The sequence below is a fragment of the Primulina tabacum genome, chromosome 10 (assembly GCF_025594145.1).
Source record: "Primulina tabacum isolate GXHZ01 chromosome 10, ASM2559414v2, whole genome shotgun sequence".
NCBI lineage: Eukaryota > Viridiplantae > Streptophyta > Magnoliopsida > Lamiales > Gesneriaceae > Primulina > Primulina tabacum.
Window position 1 is genome coordinate 20,353,010 of NC_134559.1, and position 12,332 is coordinate 20,365,341.

Here is a 12,332-nt window from a genome sequence, read left to right on the forward strand (position 1 = left end):
ACTTCATGGTTCTGATTGGGCGAGAGCAGTGCCGCGAGTTGTCCATCGCCGCCCGCACCACACGTACTCGAGGGATATAAGAATAAACATCCCACTATATGTCGGGTGCGATCATACCAGCACTAATGCACCGGATTCCATCAGAATTTCGAAGTTAAGCGTGCTTGGGCGACAGCAGTACTAGAATGGGTGACCCCTTGGGAAGTACTCGTGTTGCACCCTTTTTCGTGTTTTTCTATTTTTGATTACTTGTTGACAGACGATTTTCGACTCAAATCATTTGAATCTCGATTAGGACCAGATAAGACGTGAAATCGACGTAGCTCGGGCACTGCTGGATTTGGACAAAATTGTAGCCTAATTTGATTGTAAACAGGCAAACGAACGAGATTCATTACTACGCAATGAGCTGGCGAGATTTTACCCGAATTTTTTCTCTAAGACCATCTAATTTGCGATTTTCCGCTTCTGTTAATCTTCCGTTTCCTCGAAAAATCCGCTTAGTAAGTCCGAAATTCGATTCCGGTTTCATTTTATCGTATCCAGGCATAATAATAGCTTTACATTCGCTATTTTATTATTCTTATTTTTTTTACTTTTCTGGGAACATTTAGCAATTTTTGTTGTCGTGAGCCAGTTCTGTTCGGAAGGGTATGACGCAGATTACTCCGGAGACGGTTAACTCATTAAAAACAGTTATTTCGACTGTTTTAGCCATAATTTACGTAAACGATCGCGACACGAGTACTTTCCAGGGAGGTTACCCATCCTAGCTCTGCCATCGCGCTAGAACGCGTAACTTCATGGTTCTGATTGGGCGAGAGCAGTGCCGCGTGTTGTCCATCGTCGCCTTCTCCACACGTACACTTGCGATATAAGAATAAACATCCATTCAATGTCAGGTGCGATCATACCAGCACTAATGCACCGGATCCCATCAGAACTCTAAAGCTAAGCGTGCTTGGGCTAGAGCAGTAATAGGATAGGTGACCCCCTTGGAAGTCCTCGTTTGCACTCTTTTTCGTGTTTTTCTATTTTTGATTACTTGTTGACAGACGATTTTTCGGCTCAAATCATCTGACTCTCGATCAGGACCTGAGAAGACATGTGAAATCAACGTAGCTCGGGCACTGCCGGATTTGGACAAAATTGTAGGCTACTTTGATTGTAAACAGGCAAACGAACGAGACTCATTACTCCGCAATGAGCTGGCGAGATTTTAGCCGAACTCCTCCTCTAAGACCCTCTAATTTGCGATTTTTCGCTTCTGTTAAGCTTCCGTTTCCTCGAGAAATCCACTTAGGAAGTCCGAAATTCAATTCCAGTTCCATTTTATCGTATCTCAGGCATAATAATAGCTTTACATTCCCTATTTACTTCTTCTTATTTTTTTCTATTTTCTGGGAACATTTAGCGATTTTTGTTGTCGTGAGCCGGTGCTATGCGGAAGGGTATGACGCAGATTACACCGGAGACGGTTAACTCATTAAAAACAATTATTTCGACTGTTTTAGCCATAATTTACTTAAAAGGTCACGGCACGAGGACTTCCCAGGAACGTCACCCATCCTAGCTCTGCCATCGCGCCAGAACGCTTAACTTCATAGTTCTGATTGGGCGAGAGCTGTGCCTCGTGTTGTCCATCGCCGCCCGCTCCACACGTACTCGAGGGATATAAGAATAAACATCCCACTCAATGTCTGGTGCGATCATACAAGCACTAAAGCACCGGATCCCATCAGAACTCCGAAGTTAAGCGTGCTTGGGCAAGAGGCAGTACTAGGATGGGTGACCCCCTGGGAAGTCCTCGTGTTGCACTCCTTTTCGTGTTTTTCTATTTTTGATTAATTGTTGAAAGACGATTTTCTGCTCAAATCTTATGAATCTTGATTTAGACCAAATAAGACGTGCAATCAACGTAACTCGGGCACTGTTGGATTTGGACAAGACAAAATCGTAGCCTAATTTGATTGTAAACGGTCTTAGCCGAATTTCTTCTCTAAGACCCTCTAATTTGCGATTTTCCGCTTTTATTAAGCTTCCGTTTCCTCGAGAAATCTGCTTAGGAAGTCCGAATATCTATTCCGGTTCAATTTTATCGTATCTCAGGCATAATAATAGCTTTACATTCGCTTTCTTCTTCTTATTTTTTTCTATTTTCTGGGAACATTTAGTGATTTTTGTTCTCGTGAGCCGGTGCTGTGCAGAAGGGTATGACGCAGATTACTCCAGAGACGGTTAACTCATTAAAAACAGTTATTTCGACTATTTTAGCCATAATAAACGTAAACGTTCGCGACACGAGGACTTCCCAGGGAGGTCACCCATCTTAGCTCTGCCATCGCGCCAGAACGCTTAACTTCATGGTTCTGATTGGACGAGAGCAGTGCCGCGTGTTGTCCATCGCCGCCCGCTCCACACGTACTCGAGGGATATAAGAATAAACTACCAACTCAATGTCGGTTGCGATCATACTAGCACTAATGCAACGGTTACCCCCCTGGGAAGTCCTCGTGTTGCATCCTTTTTCGTATTTTTTTATTTTTGATTACTTATTGACATACGATTTTCGGCTCAAATCATATGAATCTCGATCGGTACCAGATAGGACGTGAAATCAATGTAGCTCGGGCGCTGCGGGATTTGGACAAAATTGTAGCGTAATTTGATTGTAAACGGGCAAACGAACAAAACTCATTAATCCGCAATGGGCTGGAGAGATTTTAGCCGAATTCCTTCTCTAAGACCCTCTAATTTGCAATTTTCCGCTTCTGTTAAGCTTTCGTTTCCTCGAGAAATCCGCTTAGGAAGTCCGAAATTCGATTCCGGTCCCATTTTATCGTATCCAAGGCATAATAATAGCTTTACATTCGCTATTTTTTTCTTCTTATTTTTTTTCTATTTACTAGGAACATTTAGCGATTTTTGTTGTCGTGAGCCGGTTCTGTGCGGTAGCGTATTACGTAGAATACTCCGGAGACGGTTAACTCATTAAAAACAATTGTTTCGACTGTTTTATCCATAATTTACGTAAACGGTCGCGACACGAGGACTTCCCAGGGAGGTCACCCATCCTAGCTCCACCATCGCGCCAAAACGCATAACTTCATGGTTCTGATTGGGTGAGAGCAGTGCCGCGTGTTGTCTATCGCCGCTCGCTCCACACGTACTCTAGGATATAAGAATAAACATCCCACTAAATGTCGGGTGCGATCATACCAGCAATAATGCACCGGATTCCACCAGAACTCCGAAGTTAAGCGTGCTTGGGCGAGAGCAGTACTAGGATGGGTGACCCCCTAGGAAGTCCTCATGTTGTACCCCTTTTCCTGTTTTTCTATTTTTGATTACTTGTTGACAGACGATTTTTGGCTCAAATCCTCTGAATCTCGACCGGGACCAGATAAGACGTGAAATCAACGTAGCTCGGGCACTGCCGTATTTGGACAAAATTGTAGCCTAATTTGATTGTAAACGGGCAAACGAACGAGACTCATTCTTCGCAATGAGCTGGCGAGATTTTAGCCGAATTCCTTCTCTAAAACCCTCTAATTTGCGATTTTCCGATTCTGTTAAGCTTCCGTTTTCTCGAGAAATCCGATTAGGAAGTCCGAAATTCGCTTCCGGTTTAATTTTATCGTATCCCAGACATAATAATAGCTTTACATTCCCTATTTTTTTATTCTTATTTTTTTTCTATTTTCCAGGAACATTTAGCGATTTTTGTTGTCGTGAGCCGGTTCTGTGCATAAGGGTATGATGCAGATTACTCCGGAGACGCTTAACTCATTAAAAAAATTATTTCGACTATTTTAGCAATAATTTACGTAAACGGTCGCGACGCGAGGACTTCCCATGGATTTCACCCATCCTAATTCTGCCATCGCGCCAGAAAGCTTAACTTCATGGTTCTTATTGGGCGAGAGCAGTGCCGCGTGTTGTCCATCGCCGCCCGCTCCACACGTACTCGAGGGATATAAGAATAAACATCCACTCAATGTCGGTTGCGATCATACCAGCACTAATGCACCAGATCCCATCAGAACTCCGAAGTTAAGCATGCTTCGGCGAGAGCAGTTCTAGGATGAGTGACCCCCTGGGAAGTCCTCGTGTTGCGCCCCTTTTCGTGTTTTTTTATTTTTGATTACTTGTTGACAGACGATTTTCGGTTCAAAACTTCTGAATCTCGATCGGGATCAGATAAGACATGTGAAATCGACGTAGCTCGGGCACTGCCGGATTTGGACAAAATTGTAGCCTAATTTGATTGTAAATGGGTAAACGAACGAGACTCATTACTCCGCAATGTGCTGGCGAGATTTTAGCCAATCTTCTTCTCTAAGACCCTCTAATTTGCGATTTACCGCTTCTGTTAAGCTTTCCGTTACCTCGAGAAATCCTTTTAGGAAGTCCGAAATTCGATTCCGGTTCCATTTTATCTTATCCCAGGCATAATAATAGCTGGCGAGCTTTTAGCCGAATTTCTTCTCTAAAACCCTCGAATTTGCGATTTTCCACTTCTGTTAAGCTTCCGTTTCCTCGAGAAATCCGCTTAGGAAATCCGAAATTCGATTCCGGTTCCATTTTATCTTATCCCAGGCATAATAATAGCTTTACATTCGCCATTTTTTTCTTCTTATTTTTTTTCTATTTTCTGGGAATATTTAGCGATTTTTGTTGTAGTGAGCCGGTTTTGTGCGGAATGGTATGACCCAGATTACTCCGGAGACGGTTAACTCATTAAAAACAATTATGTCGACAGTTTTATCCATAATTTACGTAAACGGTCGCGACACGAGGACTTCCAAGGGAGGTCACCCATCCTAGCTCTGCCATCGCGCCAGAACGCTTAACTTCATGGTTCGGATTGGACAAGAGCAGTGCCGCGTGTTGTCCATCGCCGCGCGCTCCAGACATACTCGAATGATATAAGAATAAACATCCACTCAATGTCGGGTGCTATCCTACCAGCACTAATGCACCGGATCCCATCAGAACTCCGAAGTTAAGCGTGCTTGGGCGAGAGCAGTACTAGGATTGGTGACCCCCTGGGAAGTCCTCGTGTTGCACCCCTTTTCGTGTTTTTCTATTTTTGATTACTTGTTGACGGACGATTTTCGGCTCAAATCATCTGAATCTCGATCGGGAACAGATAAGACATGTGAAATCAACGTAGCTCGGGCACTGCCGGATTTGGACAAAATTGTAGCCTAATTTGATTGTAAACGGGCAAACGAACGAGACTCATTACTCCGCAATGAGCTGGCGAGAATTTAGCCGAATTCCTTCTCTAAGACCCTCTAATTTGCGATTTTCCGCTACTGTTAAGCTTCCGTTTCCTCGAGAAATCCGCTTAGGAAGTCCGAAATTCGATTCTGGTTCGTTTTTATCATATCCCCGGCATAATAATAGCTTTACATTCGCTATTTTCTTCTTCTTATTTTTTTTTCTATTTTCGGGGAACATTTAGCGATTTTTGTTGTCGTGAGCCGGTTCTGTGCGGAAGGGTATGACGCAGATTACTCTGGAGACGGTTAACTCATTAAAAACAATTATTTCGACTGTTTTATCCATAATTTAAGTAAACGGTCGCGACCCGAGGACTTCCCAGGGAGGTCACCCATCCTAGCTCCGCCATCGCGCCATAACGATTAACTTCATGGTTCTGATTGGGCGAGAGCAGTGCCGCGTGTTGTCCATCGCCGCCCGCACCACACGTACTCGAGGGATATAAGAATAAACATCCCACTCAATGTCGGGTGCGATCATACCATCACTAATGCACCGGATTCCATCAGAATTCCGAAGTTAAGCGTGCTTGGGCGACAACAGTACTAGAATGGGTGACCCCCTGGGAAGTACTCGTGTTGCACCCTATTTCGTGTTTTTCTATTTTTGATTACTTGTTGACAGACGATTTTCGACTCAAATCATTTGAATCTCGATCAGGACCAGATAAGACGTGAAATCAACGTAGCTCGGGCACTGCTGGATTTGGACAAAATTGTAGCCTAATTTGATTGTAAACGGGCAAACGAACGAGACTCATTACTACGCAATGAGCTGGCGAGATTTTAGCCGAATTTTTTCTCTAAGACCATCTAATTTGCGATTTTCCACTTCTGTTAATCTTCCGTTTCCTCGAAAAATCCGCTTAGTAAGTCCGAAATTCGATTCCGGTTTCATTTTATCGTATCCAGGCATAATAATAGCTTTACATTCGCTATTTTCTTATTCTTATTTTTTTCACTTTTCTGGGAACATTTAGCGATTTTTGTTGTCGTGAGCCGGTTCTGTTCGGAAGGGTAATGACGCAGATTACTCCGGAGACGGTTAACTCATTAAAAACAGTTATTTCGACTGTTGTAGCCATAATTTACGTAAACGGTCGCGACACGAGTACTTCCCAGGGAGGTTACCCATCCTAGCTCTGCCATCGCGCTAGAACGCGTAACTTCATGGTTCTGATTGGGCGAGAACAGTGCCGCGTGTGGTCCATCGTCGCCTTCTCCACACGTACACTTGGGATATAAGAATAAACATCCATTCAATGTCAGGTGCGATCATACCAGCACTAATGCACCGGATGCCATCAGAAATCTGAAGCTAAGCGTGCTTGGGCGAGAGCAGTAATAGGATGGGTGACCCCCTTGGAAGTCCTCGTTTGCACCCTTTTTCATGTTTTTCTATTTTTGATTACTTGTTGACAGACGATTTTCGGCTCAAATCATCTGACTCTCGATCAGGACCTGAGAAGACATGTGAAATCAACGTAGCTCGGGCACTGCCGGATTTTGACAAAATTGTAGGCTAATTTGATTGTAAACGGGCAAACGAACGAGACTCATTACTCCGCAATGAGCTGGCGAGATTTTAGCCGAATTCCTTCTCGAAGACCCTCTAATTTGCGATTTTTCGCTTCTGTTAAGCTTATGTTTCCTCGAGAAATCCACTTAGGAAGTCCGAAATTCAATTCCAGTTCCATTTTATCGTATCTCAGGCATAATAATAGCTTTACATTCCCTATTTACTTCTTCTTATTTTTTTCTATTTTTTGGGAACATTTAGCGATTTTTGTTGTCGTGAGCCGGTGCTATGCGGAAGGGTATGACGCAGATTACACCGGAGACGGTTAACTCATTAAAAACAATTATTTCGACTGTTTTAGCCATAATTTACTTAAAAGGTCACGGCACGAGGACTTCCCAGGGACGTCACCCATCCTAGCTCTGCCATCGCGCCAGAACGCTTAACTTTATAGTTCTGATTGGGCGAGAGCAGTGCAGCGTGTTGTCCATCGCCGCCCGCTCCACACGTACTCGAGGGATATAAGAATAAACATCCCACTCAATGTCTGGTGCGATCATACAAGCACTAAAGCACCGGATCCCATCAGAACTCCGAAGTTAAGCGTGCTTGGGCGAGAGGCAGTACTAGGATGGGTGACCCCCTGGAAAGTTCTCGTGTTGCACTCCTTTTCGTGTTTTTCTATTTTCGATTACTTGTTGAAAGACGATTTTCTGCTCAAATCTTCTGAATCTTGATTTAGACCAAATAAGACGTGCAATCAACGTAACTCGGGCACTGTTGGATTTGGACAAGACAAAATCGTAGCCTAATTTGATTGTAAACGGTCTTAGCCGAATTTCTTCTCTAAGACCCTCTAATTTGCGATTTTCCGCTTCTGTTAAGCTTCCGTTTCCTCGAGAAATCTGCTTAGGAAGTCCGAATATCTATTCCGATTCAATTTTATCGTATCTCAGGCATAATAATAGCTTTACATTCGCTTTCTTCTTCTTATTTTTTTCTATTTTCTGGGAACATTTAGCGATTTTTGTTCTCGTGAGCCGGTGCTGTGCAGAAGGGTATGACGCAGATTACTCCAGAGACGGTTAACTCATTAAAAACAGTTATTTCGACTGTTTTAGCCATAATAAACGTAAACGTTCGCGACACGAGGACTTCCCAGGGAGGTCACCCATCTTAGCTCTGCCATCGCGCCAGAACGCTTAACTTCATGGTTCTGATTGGACGAGAGCAGTGCCGCGTGTTGTCCATCGCCGCCAGCTCCACACGTACTCGAGGGATATAAGAATAAACTACCAACTCAATGTCGGTTGCGATCATACTAGCACTAATGCAATGGTTACCCCCCTGGGAAGTCCTCGTGTTGCATCCTTTTTCGTGTTTTTTTATTTTTGATTACTTATTGACATACGATTTTCGGCTCAAATCATCTGAATCTCGATCGGTACCAGATAGGACGTGAAATCAACGTAGCTCGGGCGCTGCGGGATTTGGACAAAATTGTAGCCTAATTTGATTGTAAACGGGCAAACGAACAAAACTCATTAATCCGCAATGAGCTGGAGAGATTTTAGCCGAATTCCTTCTCTAAGACCCTCTAATTTGCAATTTTCCGCTTCTGTTAAGCTTTCTTTTTGTGAAGTCCCGAAAATTTTAAGTCCATATGAACCACGTGCGTGCAAGTTATTAAATTCCTTATGTATTTTATGATTTTAATGCATACTTTCATTTAATTTATGAAATTTATTATTTTAATTATTTATGTTTATTTAATGTACGTTAAAATATTTTCTTGAGTTTATGTTCAGATGTTTATTCGAGGCGGAATCAAGGAAAGGAGACCGGGACGATTTTAGTAAATATTATTGTGGTATTTTATTTTAAGTTAGGCTTGAGGCTTTTTTAAATAATTTATGAAGTTTAAAGCCTAATTTGAATATTAAGTTATTTTAGAATTTTAAACTTTTAAAGTTTATTAATTTAAGGATGTATTATTTTTAGTAGAGAATCATCATTTTTATTTAGTATACTAATTGATTAATTAGTATTTTTATTATATTAATTTAAAATCCTTAAAATGATCATTTATTAAATGATTTATTTAAACATGCAAGCACACACAATTTGACTCACACACACACTCACACCTTTACACATACATATACACGTATATTACATATACACACAAAACAAAACACATGTTATTCAACCTATTTGACTAAGGAGAAAAGAAAGTTTTTAAAAACTCTTCTCTCCATTATTATTTTTGGTTCCTCTCCACTTTTCTTTATCAAATTGTCTTTCCAAGAGCACGTCCATCTTTTTTTTTCTTTGCAATATTCCAGCATCTTTTGGTTGAGGTTATTCAAGAAAAATTCGAGCAAAGTTAGACCCGGATCGTCTTCCGTATCGTCTCCGCTTCGGTATCGTCGTTACGGTATTTTTAAATATCAAAAGGCACGTATAATCTGTTCTTGCTGCATCGATCATGTCATATTATGTATTAAGTTGTTTTTAAGCATAAAAATGTGTGTATGATGTAGAAGTTTGAGCAGAAAAATCTACCGAATGTATTTGGAAGTATTTTTGGAGTTGAAATTTCGTGTTATGATGGTCTTTCGAAAACTGCGATTTATCTGTACATATTTTGAGAAAACTTTCAACTACAAAAACGTAGATCTTTTCGATACGTTCGATTTGATATAAAATTCGAGTTATTTAGATTAAAAACGAGTGAGTTATGGTGTTTTTAGTATGACTGCTCAAATTAGATCCGAAAATTCCTGTTTTGATGTTCTTTCGAAAACTGCAATTTTTCGGTACATATTTTGAGAAAACTTTCAACTACAAAAACGTAGATCTTTTCGATACGTTCGATTTGATATAAAATTTGAGTTATTTGGATTAAAACCGAGTGAGTTATGATGTTTTTCGTATGACTGCTCAAATCGTGTTTCAAGAAAGTTATGAATTTTAATGTGTTCTTGAAGTTTTTATGTTGGAGGCTTTGTTGGGGATCGATGGGTGATCGTTGCTGCATATAAGAAAGTTAGTAATGATGTTTAGAGTATTTTTGAGGTTTCGATTCATGTCGTTAAAAGCTTGAATTAGTAAGAAGTCGTAAGAAATAAACTTTAATATAAATGACAGTATTTTTGGGTCGTATAAATTGTAGGGTGATTATAAAAGTTTAGTTCATTGTTATGGTGTCCTAGAATGGTCTCATAGTGTGGAATCTTGATGCATTATGTGTTAATTGGGAGAATAGACATGTCATAAAATTTTCATCAAATAATTCGTTGGGCAGACGGACACGGACCCGGAGACGGAGGTTAGCAAGGGGTTCGTGCCTTCTCATTTCTTCGACACATATTTAAACGCACAGACACGGACCCGTACACGGACCTAGGGACGGGGTCCGTGCTCCTTCTTTTACATGACACATATGAGGCAGTACCTACACGGACCCGGGGCCTGACCTGGGTACGGGGTCCGTGTAGCTTCAGTTTTTGGGATAAATATTTTATCACTTAAGGTTTGGTTTGAGGTGTTATGGTATGATTTAACATTAATGTTTTACAAGGTCAAGTGGTGAGAAATTATAGAATGTTCTAAGAAATTATTTAGCTTGAGATTAAGCATGACTTTTACGTTTAAGTTGTACACGTTAAGCTTATGAATTCATGTTAGTATGTTGCAGCAACGACACGATTGACATCCAACGAATCCCTCAGCGCTAAGTAAGTATGTATGACGTGCAAAGAAAATATTTGAAGTTTTTGAGGTATACTAAATGTCTTGTGACCAAAAGTAAATGGGTTTGGAAGTCGGTGAACGTGGCCGAGGACCACTCCACCCCGTTAAATTATGAACGGGTTTGAAGTTAGGATTGGAAAGCGTTAAATTATGAACGGGGACCAATCCGCCCGTTAAATTATGAACGGGTTAGATCGTGGTTGTGAAGCGTTAAATTATGAACGTGGATCAACTGGCCTGTTAAATTATGAACAGGGATCTCATGTATGTGGCAGTGGATACGTCCCTGTCAGCCCAGTACTGTGGTTTGTCTGATCAGATATTTATTTTGTTAAGGGTCACTTGCTTTGAAACATCCTCTACGAAAATGATGAAGTTACGTATGTTCAATTATGTTCAAGTATGCAGTATGTTTATGAAAGTTTATGATGATGGCACGTCAGAGTATGTATGTACGTATGTTCAAAGTCATTATGCAAAATTCAAAGTTATTATGCAAAGTTCAAGCTATTATGCAAATTCAAGTTTGAAGTTATGTATGTTCTATTTTTAAGTTGCATGCGATTTTATTATGTAGTACTCGTTATTCCAGTTTATACGTGTTGAGTCTTTAGACTCACTAGACTTGATCGATGCAGGTGAGTATGTTGATGAGGAGACAGGAGGTGGCGACCAAGGGGCAGGCTTGGACTGAGCGGAAGGCTAAACCCGAGGACCACTATGTTTATGTTTTATGAAAACTTTAAAATATTATGTTTTTATGTTAGGTTGTGAGATAATTTGGAATAAGTACTTTGTTGGAAAATTTGAGTATGGGATGTTGATTTTAAATATTATTATGTTGAATGATAAGTAACGACTGTATGAATTTTATGTTTAAGAAAATTTTTAATTTTTCCGCAAATTTTGAAGTAGTAAAAGTACGGTACGTTTCACGTTTCCTCAAGAAATCCGCTTAGGAAGTCCGAAATTCGATTCCGGTCCCATTTTATCGTATCTCAGGCATAATAATAGCTTTACATTCGCTATTTTATTCTTCTTATTTTTTTTCTATTTACTAGGAACATTTAGCGATTTTTGTTGTTGTGAGCCGGTTCTGTGCGGTAGCGTATTACGTAGAATACTCCGGAGACGGTTAACTCATTAAAAACAATTGTTTCGACTGTTTTATCCATAATTTATGTAAACGGTCGCGACACGAGGACTTCCCAGGGAGGTCACCCATCCTAGCTCCACCATCGCGCCAAAACGCATAACTTCATGGTTCTGATTGGGTGAGAGCAGTGCCGCGTGTTGTCTATCGCCGCTCGCTCCACACGTACTCTAGGATATAAGAATAAACATCCCACTAAATGTCGGGTGCGATCATACCAGCAATAATGCACCGGATTCCACCAGAACTCCGAAGTTAAGCGAGCTTGGGCGAGAGCAGTACTAGGATGGGTGACCCCCTAGGAAGTCCTCGTGTTGTACCCCTTTTCGTGTTTTTCTATTTTTGATTACTTGTTGACAGACGATTTTCGGCTCAAATCCTCTGAATCTCAACCGGGACCAGATAAGACGTGAAATCAACGTAGCTCGGGCACTGCCGTATTTGGACAAAATTGTAGCCTAATTTGATTGTAAACGGGCAAACGAACGAGACTCATTCTTCGCAATGAGCTGGCGAGATTTTAGCCGAATTCCTTCTCTAAAACCCTCTAATTTGCGATTTTCCGATTCTGTTAAGCTTCCGTTTTCTCGAGAAATCCGATTAGGAAGTCCGAAAT

General features: G+C 41.1%; 8 non-coding genes and 2 pseudogenes across 8 annotated transcripts; all 10 read left to right on the forward strand.

Annotated features, from left to right (window-relative positions):
* The first annotated feature begins 103 nt into the window (after positions 1-103).
* Positions 104-222, forward strand: LOC142508038 (5S ribosomal RNA). Its single transcript, XR_012806271.1, has one exon. It is a non-coding gene; the product is annotated as a 5S ribosomal RNA (ribosomal RNA).
* Positions 223-900: 678 nt separating this feature from the next.
* Positions 901-1,018, forward strand: LOC142512109 (5S ribosomal RNA; annotated as a pseudogene).
* Positions 1,019-1,701: 683 nt separating this feature from the next.
* LOC142506566 (5S ribosomal RNA) lies at positions 1,702-1,821 on the forward strand. The gene has a single exon (XR_012804855.1). It is a non-coding gene; the product is annotated as a 5S ribosomal RNA (ribosomal RNA).
* Positions 1,822-3,205: 1,384 nt separating this feature from the next.
* LOC142508280 (5S ribosomal RNA) lies at positions 3,206-3,324 on the forward strand. The gene has a single exon (XR_012806502.1). It is a non-coding gene; the product is annotated as a 5S ribosomal RNA (ribosomal RNA).
* A 678-nt stretch (positions 3,325-4,002) lies between these two features.
* On the forward strand, positions 4,003-4,121 carry LOC142510509 (5S ribosomal RNA). The gene has a single exon (XR_012808616.1). It is a non-coding gene; the product is annotated as a 5S ribosomal RNA (ribosomal RNA).
* An 833-nt stretch (positions 4,122-4,954) lies between these two features.
* On the forward strand, positions 4,955-5,073 carry LOC142515403 (5S ribosomal RNA). Its single transcript, XR_012811250.1, has one exon. It is a non-coding gene; the product is annotated as a 5S ribosomal RNA (ribosomal RNA).
* Positions 5,074-5,757: 684 nt separating this feature from the next.
* On the forward strand, positions 5,758-5,876 carry LOC142509126 (5S ribosomal RNA). The gene has a single exon (XR_012807313.1). It is a non-coding gene; the product is annotated as a 5S ribosomal RNA (ribosomal RNA).
* Positions 5,877-6,555: 679 nt separating this feature from the next.
* Positions 6,556-6,673, forward strand: LOC142512057 (5S ribosomal RNA; annotated as a pseudogene).
* A 682-nt stretch (positions 6,674-7,355) lies between these two features.
* Positions 7,356-7,475, forward strand: LOC142506585 (5S ribosomal RNA). Its single transcript, XR_012804873.1, has one exon. It is a non-coding gene; the product is annotated as a 5S ribosomal RNA (ribosomal RNA).
* A 4,445-nt stretch (positions 7,476-11,920) lies between these two features.
* LOC142507764 (5S ribosomal RNA) lies at positions 11,921-12,039 on the forward strand. Its single transcript, XR_012806011.1, has one exon. It is a non-coding gene; the product is annotated as a 5S ribosomal RNA (ribosomal RNA).
* Positions 12,040-12,332: the final 293 nt, after the last annotated feature.